This window comes from Sturnus vulgaris, chromosome W, assembly GCF_052056855.1.
Source record: "Sturnus vulgaris isolate bStuVul1 chromosome W, bStuVul1.hap1, whole genome shotgun sequence".
Lineage (NCBI taxonomy): Eukaryota > Metazoa > Chordata > Aves > Passeriformes > Sturnidae > Sturnus > Sturnus vulgaris.
The window spans coordinates 20,218,806-20,234,634 of NC_142282.1; the positions used below are offsets into that span (position 1 = coordinate 20,218,806).

Genomic DNA, 15,829 nt, shown 5'->3' on the forward strand with positions numbered 1-15,829 from the left:
TCACCCCAAAATTCACGGGGGACCCCCAAATCCCAGGGCTTCACCCCAAAATCCCACCTGCAACCCCCAAAATCCCTCAAATCACCCCCAAGACCCAGTCCCCCCAACACCTCCCAAATTCACCCCAAAATGTCTCCAATCCCCCTCAAAACCCACCCAGATACCCCCAAATCGACCAAATTCACTCCAAAACCGAGCTGGGACTCCCAAAAATCACCAAAATTCAACGGAAAATCCATCTGCATCCCCCCAAATTCATCCCAAAATTCTCCCATGACTCCCAAATGCTCACCTGGAAACCCCAAAATCGACAGAATTCACCCCAAAATCCACCTGGCATCCCCAAAACTCACCTGAGAACCCTAAAATTCACATGTATACCCTAAAATTCACCAAATTCCCCCCAAAATTCCCCTGAGATCCCTAAAATTCCACAAATTCCTCCTAAAATTCAACTGGGACTCCCCACATTCCACAAATTCACTCCTGTCCTGGGCTACAATGCAAAAATGTGTATTCTATCACCATCTGTTAAAATGTGGGACGGGTGGTGATCCTTATCTCTGTGGGAGATATCCTCTGCTGATGTATTGGGAATCCAAATTGCCCTGGGATTCTGGAAATAATATCAAACTGGCCTGAAGGTGAGACTTTTGGATTGTCTTCTGAAGAAGAAGATGAGCAAGTGGCATGTGCTGAGGAAGCCCCACCATATAATGAGCTACCGGAGACTGAAAGACGATATGCCGTCTTCACGGATGGTTCCTGCCGAATTGTAGGCACTAACCGGAAATGGAAAGCTGCAGTATGGAGCCCCACACGACAAGTTGCACAAGCTACCGAGGGACAAGGTGGATCGAGTCAGGTCACAGAGCTACAAGCCTTCCAGTTGGCTTTGGATATTGCTGAACGAGAGAAGTGGCCAAGGCTTTATCTCTACACTGACCCATGGATGGTAGCTAATGCTCTGTGGGGATGGCTGGATCACTGGAAAAAGGCCAACTGGCAGCGCAGAGGGAAACCCATCTGGGCAACTGATATTTGGCAGGACATTGCAGCCTGAGTAGAGAAATTGACCATAAAGGTTTGACACGTGGATGCACATGTAGCCAAAAGCTGGGCTAATGAAGAACATCACAACAACGAGCAGGTGGACAGAGCTGCCAAAGTGAAAGTATCACAGGTGGATCTAGACTGGCAGCACAAGGGAGAATCATTCCTAGCTCATTGGGCCCATGATGCCTCTGGTCATCAGGGGAGAGATGCAACATACCGATGGTCCCCTGACCGAGGGGTGGACCTTACCATGGACAGCATCAAACAGGCCAAGCAGGTGAAGCCTCTGTGGTACGGTGGACGGTGGTCAAAGTACAGGTATGGGGAAGCCTGGAAAATTGACTACATCACCCTTCCCCAAACCCACCAGGGCAAGCGCTACGTACTGACCATGGTGGAAGCAACTACAGGATGGTTAGAAACCTACCCTGTGCCTCATTCCACTGCCCGGAACACCATCTTGGGCCTAGAAAAACAAGTCCTTTGGAGGCATGGTACCCCTGAGAGAATTGAATCAGACAACGGAACCCATTTCAAGAACGGCCTTATCAACACCTGGGCCAAAGAACATGGTATTGAATGGATATATCATATCCCTTACCACGCGCCAGCTGCCGGGAAAGTTCAACGGTCTAATGGACTCCTTAAGACTACTTTGAAAGCACCAGGTGGTGGAACCTTCAGAAATAGGGAAATGAACTTGGCCAAAGCCACCCGGATGGTTAACACCAGAGGGTCCATCAATCGAGCCGGTCCTGCCCACTCTGAAACCCTGCACACAGTGGATGGGGACAAGGTCCCTGTAGCACACATGAAAGGTATTTTAGGAAAGACTGTTTGGATTAATCCCACCACAGGCAAAGGCAAACCAATCCGTGGGATTGTTTTTGCTCAAGGACCTGGTTGCAGTTGGTGGGTAATGCAGAAAGATGGGGAAACCCATTATGCACTGCAAGGAGACCTAATTTTTAGTGAGAACTGTAGGTAAGGTTTAATTTTGTATTATATATCTGTAACAGGGAATTGGTTTGGGTATGATGTAGATGGTAATAGAATAAGGAGTTTATTATGTCCTGGGGTACAATGCAAAAATGTGTCTCCTATCGCCATCTGTTAAAATGTGGGAGGGGTGTCGATCCTTATCTCTGTTGGAGATATCCCCTGCTGATGTGCCATCTGATAAGATCAGGGGGATGATCATCGTTATCTTTTCACAACCCATCCTTCCTCCAGAAGATATATTCTGTTAATGGGCCATTAAGTCCTATTGTGTGACTGATAAGATTACATCATCCCATTGGGAGATGCTCCAGACAGTGGGAGGAGCCAAACATTTCCTACCTAGATAAAAACTGAGATTTGGAACACCAAACAGTCCTTTCCACTGGATCCCAGAGGAAAGTCGGACCTTTTTCCACATCATCGCTGGATCTTCAGAGGAAAACTGCACCTTCTACAGGATCACTGCTTCAACTGAACCACATCTGTCATCCAGGAGGACTGCAGCCACCATTTATACGGACTGCTACCAACACCCTGACAGACAGGGTGTCAGATTGTATTTCTGACTTTATTGGTGTTTTTTTCTTTTATATTATTGCATGTATTTTATTTTTTCTCTTTTCACCTATTAAATTGTATTACTGACTTGGAGTCTCACACTGGTTTTATTTTCAAACCAACACAACCCCAAACCTCACTACCCGGGATCCCCCAAAATTCCAAAATTCTCCCCCAAAATCAACCTGGGACCACTCAAAACTCACCTGGATCTCCCCAAATCCCCCCCCTCCCAAGTCACCGGGGAACCCCCAAATCCCCAGAATTCACCCCAAAATTCACCTGGGACCCCAAAAACCATCAAATTTGCTCTAAGAGGATTGGCAACTTTACACACTCCATTTTCCCACAGAAGGATCTAGAGTCCTGTGCGCTTCGTATACAAACTAAATGGAAAAAAACTTTGGATTCATTCTCAGCAAAGAGACTTCCTATTCCACCGTCTTTTGGACAAAACTGCCTTGACTTTCAAACTTATTCTCTTGCTCACTTACCTGCATAATGCTTAGTCCCTGTTCTGCATGCTCATTTTCTTCACTTTCACAAGGAATCCTCTCCTCCTCTTCTTCTTCCTCTGCTTCTTCCATTTCCTGTGCCAAGATCGCCTGTTTCTCTGTTAGATTTGTTTCTCCAGCTGATTTTTGACAACTGTCCCTATCTTGTGGCACCGCTCGCTCGAGAGAGGTGATTTTCCTGCTCTTCTCTGGGCTGGGACTGGGCTCTCTTCAAGCCCTGGGGGCAATTTTGGATGCCACAATGTCAGAAAGACCTCAGGCTATTGGAGAAATGTCCAAAGGAGGGACACAGAGAGAGTGAAGAGGCTGGAGGGGAAGCCATACAAAGAGTGGCTGAGGGCATTTGGTTCAGCTGCAGAGAGGACACTGAGATCACACCTCACTTGGGACCTCTCAGCTCCTCTCAAGGGCAGCACAGGGACAACTTTGCTCTCTGCTCTCTGCAATCAGGGACAGGAGTCAAGGGAATGTCAGGAGCTGTGTCAGGGGACGATTAGGCTGGCTATCAGGGAAAGGTTTTTTTCCTCAGAGGCTGGTCAGGCACTGAATAGGTTCTCCAGGCAATGGGCACAGCCCCAAGGCTGCCAGAGATCCAGGAGCGTTTGGCCCATGCTCTCAGGGATGCAGAGATTGGGACTGTTGGAGTGTCTGTGCAGGGCCAGGAGTTGGACTTTGACGATCCCTAGGTGTCCCTTCCGACTCCGGAAACTCTTACCATTTTCTCCTCTTTCCTCTCCTTGCACAATGCTCTCAGCTTACCGTTCCACCGTATGTTCCACTTCTGAAACCTCAGCTACTTCTTTCCAGTTCAAGCACAGTTCTACTGGTTACAATCCAAAGATATACAGATTGAAAAACAACCAAAAAGAAACACATGTTTGGAATGTCGTGGTCTTATTTGGATCTCGAACTATGAAGTCGATTGTGCCTTGCAAGTTCTAAAAGCAAAACAACAACAAAAAACACCCACCACACCGTTTTAACACAGGGATTTGCTTTCTTCTAAGAAATACGTATCCCTTTTCAAAAGGGATCTATTTCAGTAAGAGGTCATCTTTAATAGATCACTTACTATCTAAAGAACCTGGAACACTCAAATCCGTAATGATAAGCCTGTTACCTTGCCGTTTTCTGTTCCAAAGGCAAATGAATTTGCTCAAGTGCCATTTGTAACAAGGACCGAGTTCAAAGTGTGGCTCTGAGAAATGTTATGGTATCCCTCTCCTATCTCTGTAAAAAGCACTTTTCTCAATGGCTGAAGCAATACTTGATATAGTCTGAAATTTAAAGGTCATGAAAATTTTCTCAAAAGTGAAAAATTAATATAGCAGTCAGGTTTTAAACCAATGGGAATTTTTTTTTACCTGTTTGAAGATTTCCTTCACACTCAAATGCTGGCTGATGGACACCTAGAAGAAATCAATTCCCACAAAATGCTTCTGGGTAAGCCATTACATCATCCATTACAATTTGCTTCAGCATCCCGTTCCTGTCCAATTGAAGGTCCCTGTTTAAGAGACTCAAGTACGGAGAGAAATAAAATTAAAAATGACTACAGTGCCTTTAAATCTAAATCGAACTTCCTGATCAAGCTCATAAAACCTTTAGGCTAAATGTTGCCATTGATCTGTTTCTACTGAACACAATCATTTCCTGGCTTGTCACAGATTAGTTCATTACAAAGAAAGAAATGCACAGAAGTTAAAATATTTCCAAAGAAGCATTTGACATCCTTCCTTTTGGATGGGGAACCATTGCAACACTGTTGGCGGCCTAGTAGGAGCTCTGGCTCTGCAGCCTGTCTATAGAAAACTACCTTAGTTATGTTAAAGGTCTGTTCAAGGTTACCGTGTCCTTGGCGTGACTATAGGAGAAAAACAAAATCATAAATTTTAACGTTGAGATAAGCAAGAACAAAGGAAAAGACATCTGGGGAAGCAAGATCCTGTTTACTTGACATACCGTGTCCAATTCAAAGAGTATCTTACACAATAACTAGACTGTAGAAAGATAGATCTTAGATGAACCAATAGAATTACTGTTAACATATATATGTCTTTTGTGTAACCAATCGTATTCTTTGTAACAAACTCTAAGTAATCATTGAAAACGTATAAAAATCATCTCTTTGTTAAAAATAAAGACTCGGCTCTTTGCATTCATATTGAGTGCGTGTTATTGATTCCTGTTCTCCAGCATGAAAACCCTAGCATCTTGGTGACCCCGACGTGATGATCTGAAGGGGCCAGACTGCTTAACAGACGGACTTTTATGTGGAGGGTCTCTGTGCCTGCCGCCTAGGAGAACGTTGACTTCCCGCAGCGGTTGCGACCGGGCGTCCGAGAGAGGCGTGAGTGGCCACTGTCGACCGGTGAGTCGGAGCCTTAGATGGCTGTAAAAAATTTGCTGGATGGGAAACACGGTATCAGCTATCAAGAAGGCTACTGGTGATGCCTTAATGAGACTTGCCCAAAAGAAAGGAGAGACTGTTGATCGGTCTTCGCTCATGAATTTACTGTATTGGGCTAAACATCGTGGTTTTTTAAAAGACTCTACCGATGTTTTTAAAGAGATTACTTGGCAAGAAGTTGGGGCATATTTGTGGGAAGCTATATAAACTGGGAATAAGGAGGTAAAATCCTTAGCTCCTACGTACCGGCAGCTGCGCATGTTAATTGAACAAATGGGTGTTGAAATTGAGCTGGAACTCGCAGCACAGACCATGGTCACTGCCGTAGCTGGTAAACTCACCCAAGAGTCTGCTACTGTCCCACCCGCGTACGTGTCAGCCCCTGCGGCCCGTGGCCCCTATGATGATTTAATACCACCCTGGGACCCTACCGATGTTCATAATGTGCCTTCCTTTGCACCCCCGGCACCTACGGCACCCTCTGTGCCCTCGGTACCTATGGCACCCCCAGTAACAATGAGCGTAGCGCCCGCTAATCCCACTAATACTGACCCCGTGTTACATCTGCCCTCACCTCCCACTTTCGACCCAGCGACTGTGCCTCTTCCCGAAGAAACAGAAATGGACACGGACGATTTACAGTCCACACTGCAAAAGCAGACCGAAACCATGCTTGAACTGTTAGGTGAAATGAAGTGGCTTGATAAGGGTTCCAAAAGTAAAACTATTCGGGATGCATATAAAAAGGCCCATAACGCCATTCTCTCCGGCCTCAAAACTTTAGAGGAAAATTCTTTTTCTGCACCGAATACTTCTACATCTCAACGCCGACAGAACATTATCAATTTGGTTAAGGCAGGGGAGTGGGATATGCCTACTGCAAATCAATTTCTAACATCTAAAGGTTTACCCCCAATAATGCTTTCTGAAATTGAAAACACAAATGTTTCTCATTCTACAGAAAAGGAAGGGACGGGATTGTTAACTACCTTTAATGACTCTTTTCAGCGTTGGTGGAACAAAGGAGGGGAGGGAGGCTCAGGAGGCTCAAGAGGCTTGGGAGGCTCGGGAGGCTCAGGGAAAGGTCCTGACAAAACTTCCATCCCCAAAGACCCTTCTTTTGACATGAATAAGAGGTGGAAAGGAGTGGTAACAAATGCTGAGTTGACGGGAGATTTTCAGTTTGTCTCAGCTCCGGTGGTGCGAGGAACTGGTGGTAATAATGCTTGGCAGCCCTTAGACTGGCAAATGATAGCAAGGGTTCAAAAATCTGTAATGGACTACGGTGTTGATAATCGCTTGGTAAGGCGACAAGTAGAAGCATTGCTAAAATATCAAGAACTCGTCCCTGCCGACCTTAAGGCTATGTTTGAACTTAGGACTAGGACCTACTAGTTGTCTGTTATTTTTAGCAAAGTGGCAACAAAGATTGGAGCTTAAACAATTAGATAATGTCAATTTGCCGCAAGGTGATCCTCTACGCTTTGCCACGCTAGATGTGCTTATGGGAAATGGTCAATTCATCGATCCACAAAGACAGGCAATGTTAGGGGCTCGCATTTTAGCTCAAAGCAAGTCTGCTGCTTTAGAAGCTTTTAACAACTTGCCCCAAGTAGGTAAGCCTCGACAACCTTATTTACATATTCAGCAAAAGGAAGATGAATCCTTTTTGTCTTTTGTGGACAGGATTAAAGAAGGAGTAGAGGTAGCACCAGATGTCCCTCCTGATATGAAAGATACTTTAGTAAAAGAAATAGCTATGCAAAATGCAAATGCCACCTGCAAGCGATTATTAGCAGCATTACCAGCTCATATAACAATAATACAAATGATTGAACAATGTTCACGAGCCCCTTTAGAAATTGAAAAGGACAAAGCTCGAATTCATGCTGCTGCTTTAGCTGCAGCCATTACTCAAGCACACAAGCAAGGGAACGGGGACAAAGGCCCTCCCAATACACGCTAAAATTGCCATCATACCGGACATATTAGAAAGCATTGTCCTTCACGTTTGGCAAAACAACAACAAAATAACAATACGAACCCCACATCTACATCATTTGTCGGCACTTGCCGCCGATGCGAAAAGTTTGGCCACAAGGCAAATGAATGCCGATCCAAATTTAAAAAGGATGGGACACCGTTGGCGGGAAACGAGATGAGCTGCAAGGGGGGGCGCGGAGAACAAAAAGAACCCCTCAGTAGCCATGGCTGTCTCTACAACATGCTCCCCACCACAAAAAGGAGCGCTGGAGTCGATTTGGTAACTAGAGACTCCGTGACTATTTTTGATGATTCTGTTACCGTCATCGATAGTACTACCAAAGGTCCACTAGGTGGCGGTATGGCCGCATAATTGCTAGGGAGATCGTCGGCCACTTTAGACAGCATTTTCGTTTTACCTGGTGTAATTGATGCTGATTATAGTGGTGTTATCAGAATAGTAGTGAAAGTCTTTTCTCCACCAATGTTCATTCCACAAGGTAGTGTTAATTGCTCAACTTGTTCCTTTTCTTCCCCAGGTTCCAACAGCTACTAATTCACAAAGATCTGGTGGTTTTGGTAGTACCGGACCCTTAATTGCCTTTGCTCAAGTCATGACTAGTGATAGACCGACCCGGCAAGTAACGGTAAAATTGTATTCTGATAATATCGATGATTCCGAAATGCTTGAACATTCAATGATGCTAGACACTGGGTCAGATGTCACCATAATACCACTAACTGCTTGGCCTCAGCAGCGGCCCACTACACTCTTAAATGAGCAAATCTTAGGAGTTGCTGGAACCACCCGTACTTTACAAAGTCAGGAATTCGTAGAAATTACTGATAAAGAGGGAAACAAGGCTGTAGTAAAACCTTATGTACTAGACACTCCTCTTTGGATCCTTGGTAGAGACACGCTTAGTCAATGGAATGTCATTTTAACCAACCAACATTTTCAGGGGAGGCCACTGCGCCGATAGGTGCTCGACCCACTATACAACTAACATGGAAATCTGACCAACCAGTATGGGTGGCTCAGTGGCCTATCACTAAAGATAAATTAGAGCATCTCCATTCATTAGTACAAGAACAATTAGCCTTTGGTCATTTACAACCTTCTATGAGTCCCTGGAATACCCCCGTTTTTGTTATACAAAAAAAAGTCGGGAAAATGGAGATTTTTACATGACTTAAGGGCAGTCAATAATCAAATGCACTCTTTAGGAATTCTGCAACCAGGTTTGCCATCGCCAGCTGGTTTACCAAAAAACTATCACCTGTTTATTATTGATATCAAAGATTGCTTTTTTAGCATTCCGTTGCACCCTGAAGATACCAAACGATTTGCATTTAGTGTGCCCTCCATTAATCACAGTGCACCTATGAAAAGATATGAGTGGGTGGTACTCCCTCAAGGTATGAAAAATAGTCCTGCAATTTGTCAATGGTTTGTAGACCAAGCCTTACATCAATGGAGACTTAATAATCCAAATTTTCTAACATATCATTATATGGATGACATTTTAGTCGCAAGTGAATTTCCATTACCCCACTTAAAACAAAAGGAATTATTGCTAGAATTAGAAAAGTGGGGATTGAAAGTGGCAGAAAAAAAGGTGCAATTCTCCGACCCTTGGTCTTACTTGGGCTTTAAAATAACACAAGCTCGCTTTGTGCCTCAAAAGGTAACTTTACATGCAAATATTGAAACAGTCAATGATGTGCAAAAGCTTCTAGGAGACATTCAAAGCATACGTGCATGGGCAGATATTTCAAATCAAGACTTAGATCCTGTAAGAAAATTGTTACAAGGTTCAAAGGACATTAATGATAAAAGGGAATTAACCCAAGAAGGGAAACAAGCACTGGAAATAATTGCTAAAAGTTGCATTGTACAACTGCTTTTAGGTTTGATCCTACCATACCAATAAACCTTTATATCATTAACTACCCTGCTGAACAAATTGCTATAATTGGGCAGGAATCATTCAAGACTTTCTTCTTATTGGAATGGGTGTTTTTAGCATGTAGCCCCACTTCCTCTGTTACAAGACGTATTGATCATTTAGGATCCTTAATTCTGAAAGCACGCCAACGAGTGCGTACTGTTTTTGGAGTTGATGCATCTTCTCTTTATGTGCCCATAAATAATTTGTCTCTTTGCACTGAACGGCAATCACTATCGTATACATTCACTACAGCCACTATTGGCTTAGAACTTGATAATCATTATCCGTCACATGCCTTGTTTTCCACTAACCTCCCACTAAAAGGTCAAACATTGCAAAACTCTAAGCCAATTCCCAATGCGATCACTGTTTTTACTGATGCCAGTGGAAGGACCAAAAGGTTCGGATATGCAATATGGAAAAATGGCAACTGGGATGTCGTAGTTTACCAACATCTGGAAGGATCAGTGCAATTACTTGAACTCAAGGCTGTAACCTTAGCTATTCAACACTTTGACTTTCAAGAAATTAATCTCGTTAGCCTTTCCTTGTATGTTGCCTCTATCTTGGAAAGAATTGAGGACGCATTAATAGGTCGAATCTCAAACTCCTTATTTTATCATGAACTCGTTCTTCTAGTAAATGTAATTAATATCAGGCACCATGCCTTTTTCTCAACACATATCCGCAGCCATCTCAATCTACCAGGGTTTTTATCAGAAGGAAACGCCAAAATTGACCAAATCGTATCCTCACCAGCCATTGGACTCAGTAATTTTGACCTTGCCGTTGCCTCTCATGCCTTTTTTCACCAGTCAGCATTAAGCCTACAGAAGGAATTCCATCTAACAAAACGAGAGGCACGAGGTATCATAGCATGTTGTCCTGATTGTGCAAAACTACCCCCAATCCAGTTACAAGGAGTGAACCCTCGTGGTCTCCACCCTAGAACATTGTTTCAATCAGATGTCACAATCGTGCCATCATTTGGACGCTCTAAACATGTACATGTCACTGTTGATACCTGTAGCAGACTAGTATGGGCAACGCCTATGATAAATGCCAAAAGTAAGGCAACCTGCAGACACTGGTTAGAAGCTTTTGCAGTGCTTGGTGTCCTACAACAAATAAAAACAGATAACGGTCCTAATTATGTTAGTTCTACTTCATGTGAGTTCCTACGTAGATGGAACATTACCCATGTCACAGGAGTACCTCACAATAGTACTGGGCAAGCTATTGTAGAACGCAAACATCAAGACCTTAAACGCCTTTTCTCTGCTTTACAAAGGGAGGGGAATGTCACCCTCTCTCCACAAGAAATCGTAGCAAAAACATTGTATGTCCACAATTGGAAAATGTGGATGGAACGCCCTGAGCTAAAAACCCAAATGTTGCCCATTACACTGCATTTTTGCAAGGATGAATCTTTGACTGTTCATAAGATACATGTATCTGTATGGGAACTCCAATCACAACAATGGACTGGTCCCCACCAATTATTGACATGGGGACAGGGTTATGCTTGTGTATTAACAGGTGCTAAACCTAATTGGATCCCAGCCAAGTGGGTCAAGCCTTGGATATCAAAGATTGAGGAAACTGGAGAAGACACGGAGCCAAATTCAACGGTGGACGAATAGAGTGCAAGATCTTATCCCGATCCTAATCATTATTCTCAAGGAACCAATAAGAACACACCCTAATATCCCAGACTTTCCAGATGTGATTGATTTGCATAGACTAGTACAGAAATATCTTAGGTCTAGAATACAAGAAGTATTATTTCCTCGTTGCGGTTGTGTAGTATGGAAATTAGGAACTTTCTTATGTGGAAATTGTAAAAGGGAGTATAACTCCAGTGATATTTATACTTGCTTTTATGGATGTAATGAATGTCAGGAACGCCAATCAGTAAGACCTTTAGAATCACTTAGAAAGTGGTTAAAACTGCCTGATTTAACTGTTAGTGAAGCTATAAGCTTATTTGAATCAATAGAAGAAAGGAATTTAGCATTGCATGCGTGGTATATTTTAAATTATACAAAGCTAGTTGAGACTGCTTGGTGTACTATTATTATATCTAGCCAACATACTGTTGCCTGCAAAATCCATAGCAATAATGATGCTAATTAAGCTACTAACACTATGTTTGACTCTTACCCAGTGCTTTTCGCAATCAATCACCCTCCCTCAAGAGAACTTCTGGATCGCTTGGGCCAACAAAACTGGTAACACAAATTTTTGTTTACATCTTAGTGCAGCCACTGACCCATTTAAAACTTGCCTCATTGGGTCACCGGTACAACCACAAGAAATTACTATAGCCCCCCCTATCAATTGCTCAGAAGTAAAAAACAACAGTCACTGCCTGGCAAAAATAATCAAATCTCTAAATACAACCCTGCCATGGGATCCTCAAGAGTTAAATTTACTAGACAGCCGAAAAGCAAATCACTCCGGATGTGTGTATTTTGGGCAGACTAGTTGGAACATTAACGAATCTAAAAAACAAGTCTGGCTAACCCCTCGTAAGTTTTACAATAGTAGTGAACATTGTGGATCATCCCCCTATGGGTGGGGTTCAGGTCATATTCACTTGGACATTTCTAAGCCCCTTTCCCTACCTCAAGGCCTATATTTAATCTGTGGAGATAGAGCCTGGCAAGGAATACCTCATCATGCTTATGGGGGTCCTTGTTACCTTGGCAAGTTATCTTTAATGCTACCCTCTTATAATCATTTGATTGCCTGGAACATTTCCAAAAATCGAAGGGAAAAACGACAAGTCTCGGAATTAGATGATAAATGCGATGATGAAGTGGAACTATGGAGTAGAACCGCTCAATTTTTTGCAGCGTTACTACCCCCAGTGGGAACATCACAAGCGCTGAGATCCAACACCTAGCATGCTGGACAGCTAAACAGGCCAATGTCACTACACAAGTTCTGTCCCAAATGGCTCAAGATATGAGTAGTCTCCGACAAGCTATTCTTCAAAACAGAGCAGCTATTGATTACCTTATTATTGATTCAGTCCAAAGCAGGTTCAAACAGTTCCAGGAAAACAGAAAAAAAATGGGAAAAAAAAAAAGAAAACCAACAAAAAAACAATCCAGGGGGCTTCTCTGCCTCAGCTAGCCAAAAAACTAACCAAGAGCAAAGGAGAGCTCTCTCTCGCTGTCCACCACAGACAACACAGTCTGAGAGCAGGAATGCGGGGGAGCCAGTGCAGTCTCTGATAACAAACTCTGCACTTCTTCTTCCCCCCTCTGCCCTTTCACTCCTGGAACCAGTCTTAAAGTTGAAGATTTTAATATTCAACACCAAGAGAACAGACGATTTGGGGATATAGGCATCATACAGTCACCCCAAGACATTCCACCCCCTATCCCCATATCGTCAGCTTACTACCATATCTGATACACACACTAATTCTATAAACACATACATCATTATCATACACACATATATATATGCAAGGTACAGCTATAGACAGACAATAACAGTGATATTCAATAGTAATATTTACATATGGTTCTCACCCAACAATTAGATCTCCCTGAGGTACACATCGTGTTGTCCCATCCTTCTGAATTATCCACCATGTGCAACCTGGTCCTTGAGCAAAAACAATCCCATGAATGGGTTTGTCTGTATTTGAGGCAGAATTGATCCAAACTCTCTTCCCTAACAAACCCCTGGCATGCACCACTGGGACTTCATCTACTGTATGCAAGGACTCAGACTGGGCAGGGCCTGCTAGATTTGTGGAACCTCGGGTGTTAACTAACCAAGTGGCCTTTGCTAAATGCTGCTCCCAATTCTTAAAAGATCCCGCACCCAATGCTTTCAAAGTGTTTTTTAACAGTCCATTGTACCTCTCCAACATCCCTGCAGCTGGTGCATGGTAGGGGATATGGTACACCCACTCAATACCATGTTCTTTGGCCCAGGTGTTGATAAGGTTATTCTTGAAATGAGTCCCATTATCTGACTAAATTCTCTCAGGGGTACCATGCCTCCACAAAACTTGTTTCTCAAGGCCCAAGATGGTGTTCCGAGCAGTGGCATGAGGCACAGGGTAGGTCTCTAACCATCCAGTGGTGGCTTCCACCATGGTCAGTACATAGCGCTTACCTTGGCTTGTCTGGGGCAGTGTGATTTAGTCAATCTGCCAGGCCTCTCCATACTTATATTTGGACCACCGCCCCCCATACCAGAGGGGCTTCACCCGCTTGGCCTGCTTGATGGCAGCACACGTCTCACAGTCATGGATAACTTGAGAAATACTGTCTATGGTTAGATCCACCCCTCGGTCTCGTGCCCACTTATAGGTAGCATCTCTACCCTCGTGGCCTGAGGCATCATGGGCCCATCGAGCCAGGAACAACTCTCCCTTGTGCTGCCAGTCTAGGTCTATCTTTGACACCTCTATCTGTGCCGCCTGATCTACCTGTTTTTTGTATGGATGCTCCTCATTAGCTCTACTTTTGGGGACATGGGCATCTACATGACGGACTTTCACAGGTAGCCTTTCTACCCGAGTGGCAATGTCTTTCCATTCATCGGCAGCCCAAATTGATTTTCCCCTACATTGCCAGTTAGCCTTTTTCCACCTTTCCAGCCAACCCCACAAAGCATTGGCTACCATCCATGAATCAGTGTAAAGGTAGAGCTTTGGCCACTTCTCTCTTTCAGCAATGTCCAACGACAGCTGAACAGCTTTGACTTCAGCAAGTTGACTTGATCCACCTTCTCCTTCGGTAGCTTGTGCAACCTGTCGTGTGGGGCTCCATACGGCTGCTTTCCACTTCCGGTTCATCCCCACGATACGGCAGGAACCATCAGTGAAAAGAGCATAGCATGTTTCATCTGCTGGCAGTTGGTTATACGGTGGGGCTTCTTCAGCCCGGGTCACTTGTTCCTGTTCCTCTTCGTCGGCAAGACCGAAGTTTTCACCTTCTGGCCAGTTGGTAATTATCTCCAAAATCCCAGGGCGATTCGGGTTTCCAATACGGGCGCGTTGTGTGATGAGGGCAATCCATTTACTCCATGTGGCGTCAGTGGCATGGTGGGTAGGAGGAACCTTTGCTTTGAACATCCAGCCCAGCACTGGCAGTCGGGGTGCCAGAAGGAGTTGTGTTTCTGTGCCAACCACCTCTGAGGCAGCTTGGACCCCTTCATAGGCGGCCAAGATCTCCTTCTCTGTTGGAGTGTAGTTGGCCTCGGACCCTCTGTAGCTTCGACTCCAGAATCCCAGTGGTCGGCCTCGCGTCTCACCAGGAACCTTCTGCCACAGGCTCCAGGACAGACCATGGTTCCCGGCTGCAGAGTAGAGCACGTTCTTCACATCTGGTCCCGTCCTGACTGGGCCAAGGGCTATTGCATGAGCGATCTCCTGCTTGATCTGGGCAAAGGCTTGCTACTGCTCAGGGCCCCAGTGGAAATCGTTCTTCTTGCGGGTAACGAGGTAAAGGGGGCTCACAATCTGGCTGTACTCAGGAATGTGCATTCTCCAAAAACCTATGGCACCTAGGAAGGCTTGTGTTTCCTTCTTGCTGGTTGGTGGAGACATTGCAGTGATCTTATTGATGACCTCACTGGGAATCTGGCGCCGTCCATCTTGCCACTTCACTCCCAGGAACTGGATCTCTCGGGCAGGTCCTTTGACTTTGCTTTTCTTGATGGCAAAACCAGCTTTCAGGAGAATCTGGATGATTTTCTTTCCTTTCTCAAATACTTCTGATGCTGTGTTCCCCCACACGATGATATCATCGATGTACTGCAGATGTTCTGGAGCATCACCCTTTTCTAATGCAGCCTGGATCAGCCCATGGCAAATGGTGGGGCTGTGTTTCCACCCCTGGGGCAGTCGGTTCACCGTGTATTGCACACCCCTCCAGTTGAATGCAAACTGAGGCCTGCGCTCTGCTGCCAGAGGAATGGAGAAAAATGCATTGGCGATATCAATGGTGGCGTACCACTTTGCTGCCTTGGAATCCAGCTCGTACTGGAGTTCCAGCATATCTGGCACAGCAGCGCTCAGCGGTGGAGTCACCTCATTTAATGCACAATAGTCTACGGTCAATCTCCATTCTCCTTCAGATTTAGGCACAGGCCAGATGGGGCTGTTGAAGGGTGAGTGGGTTTTGCTGACCACCCCTTGGCTCTCCAGCTCACGGATCATTTTGTGGACGGGGACCACGGCATCTCGTTTCGTCCGGTACTGCCGGCGGTGCACTGTTGAGGTGGCAATTGGCACTTGTTGCTCCTTCACCTTCAGGAGTCCTACTGCAGATGGGTTTTCGGATAGTCCTGGCAAGGTGTTGAACTGCTTAATGCCCTCTGCC

General features: G+C 44.8%; 1 pseudogene; it reads left to right on the plus strand.

Moving 5' to 3' along the window:
- LOC148220033 (endogenous retrovirus group K member 8 Gag polyprotein-like) overlaps nt 1-13,839 on the plus strand; it is a 108,084-nt pseudogene extending 94,245 nt beyond the window's left edge.
- Nucleotides 13,840-15,829: the final 1,990 nt, after the last annotated feature.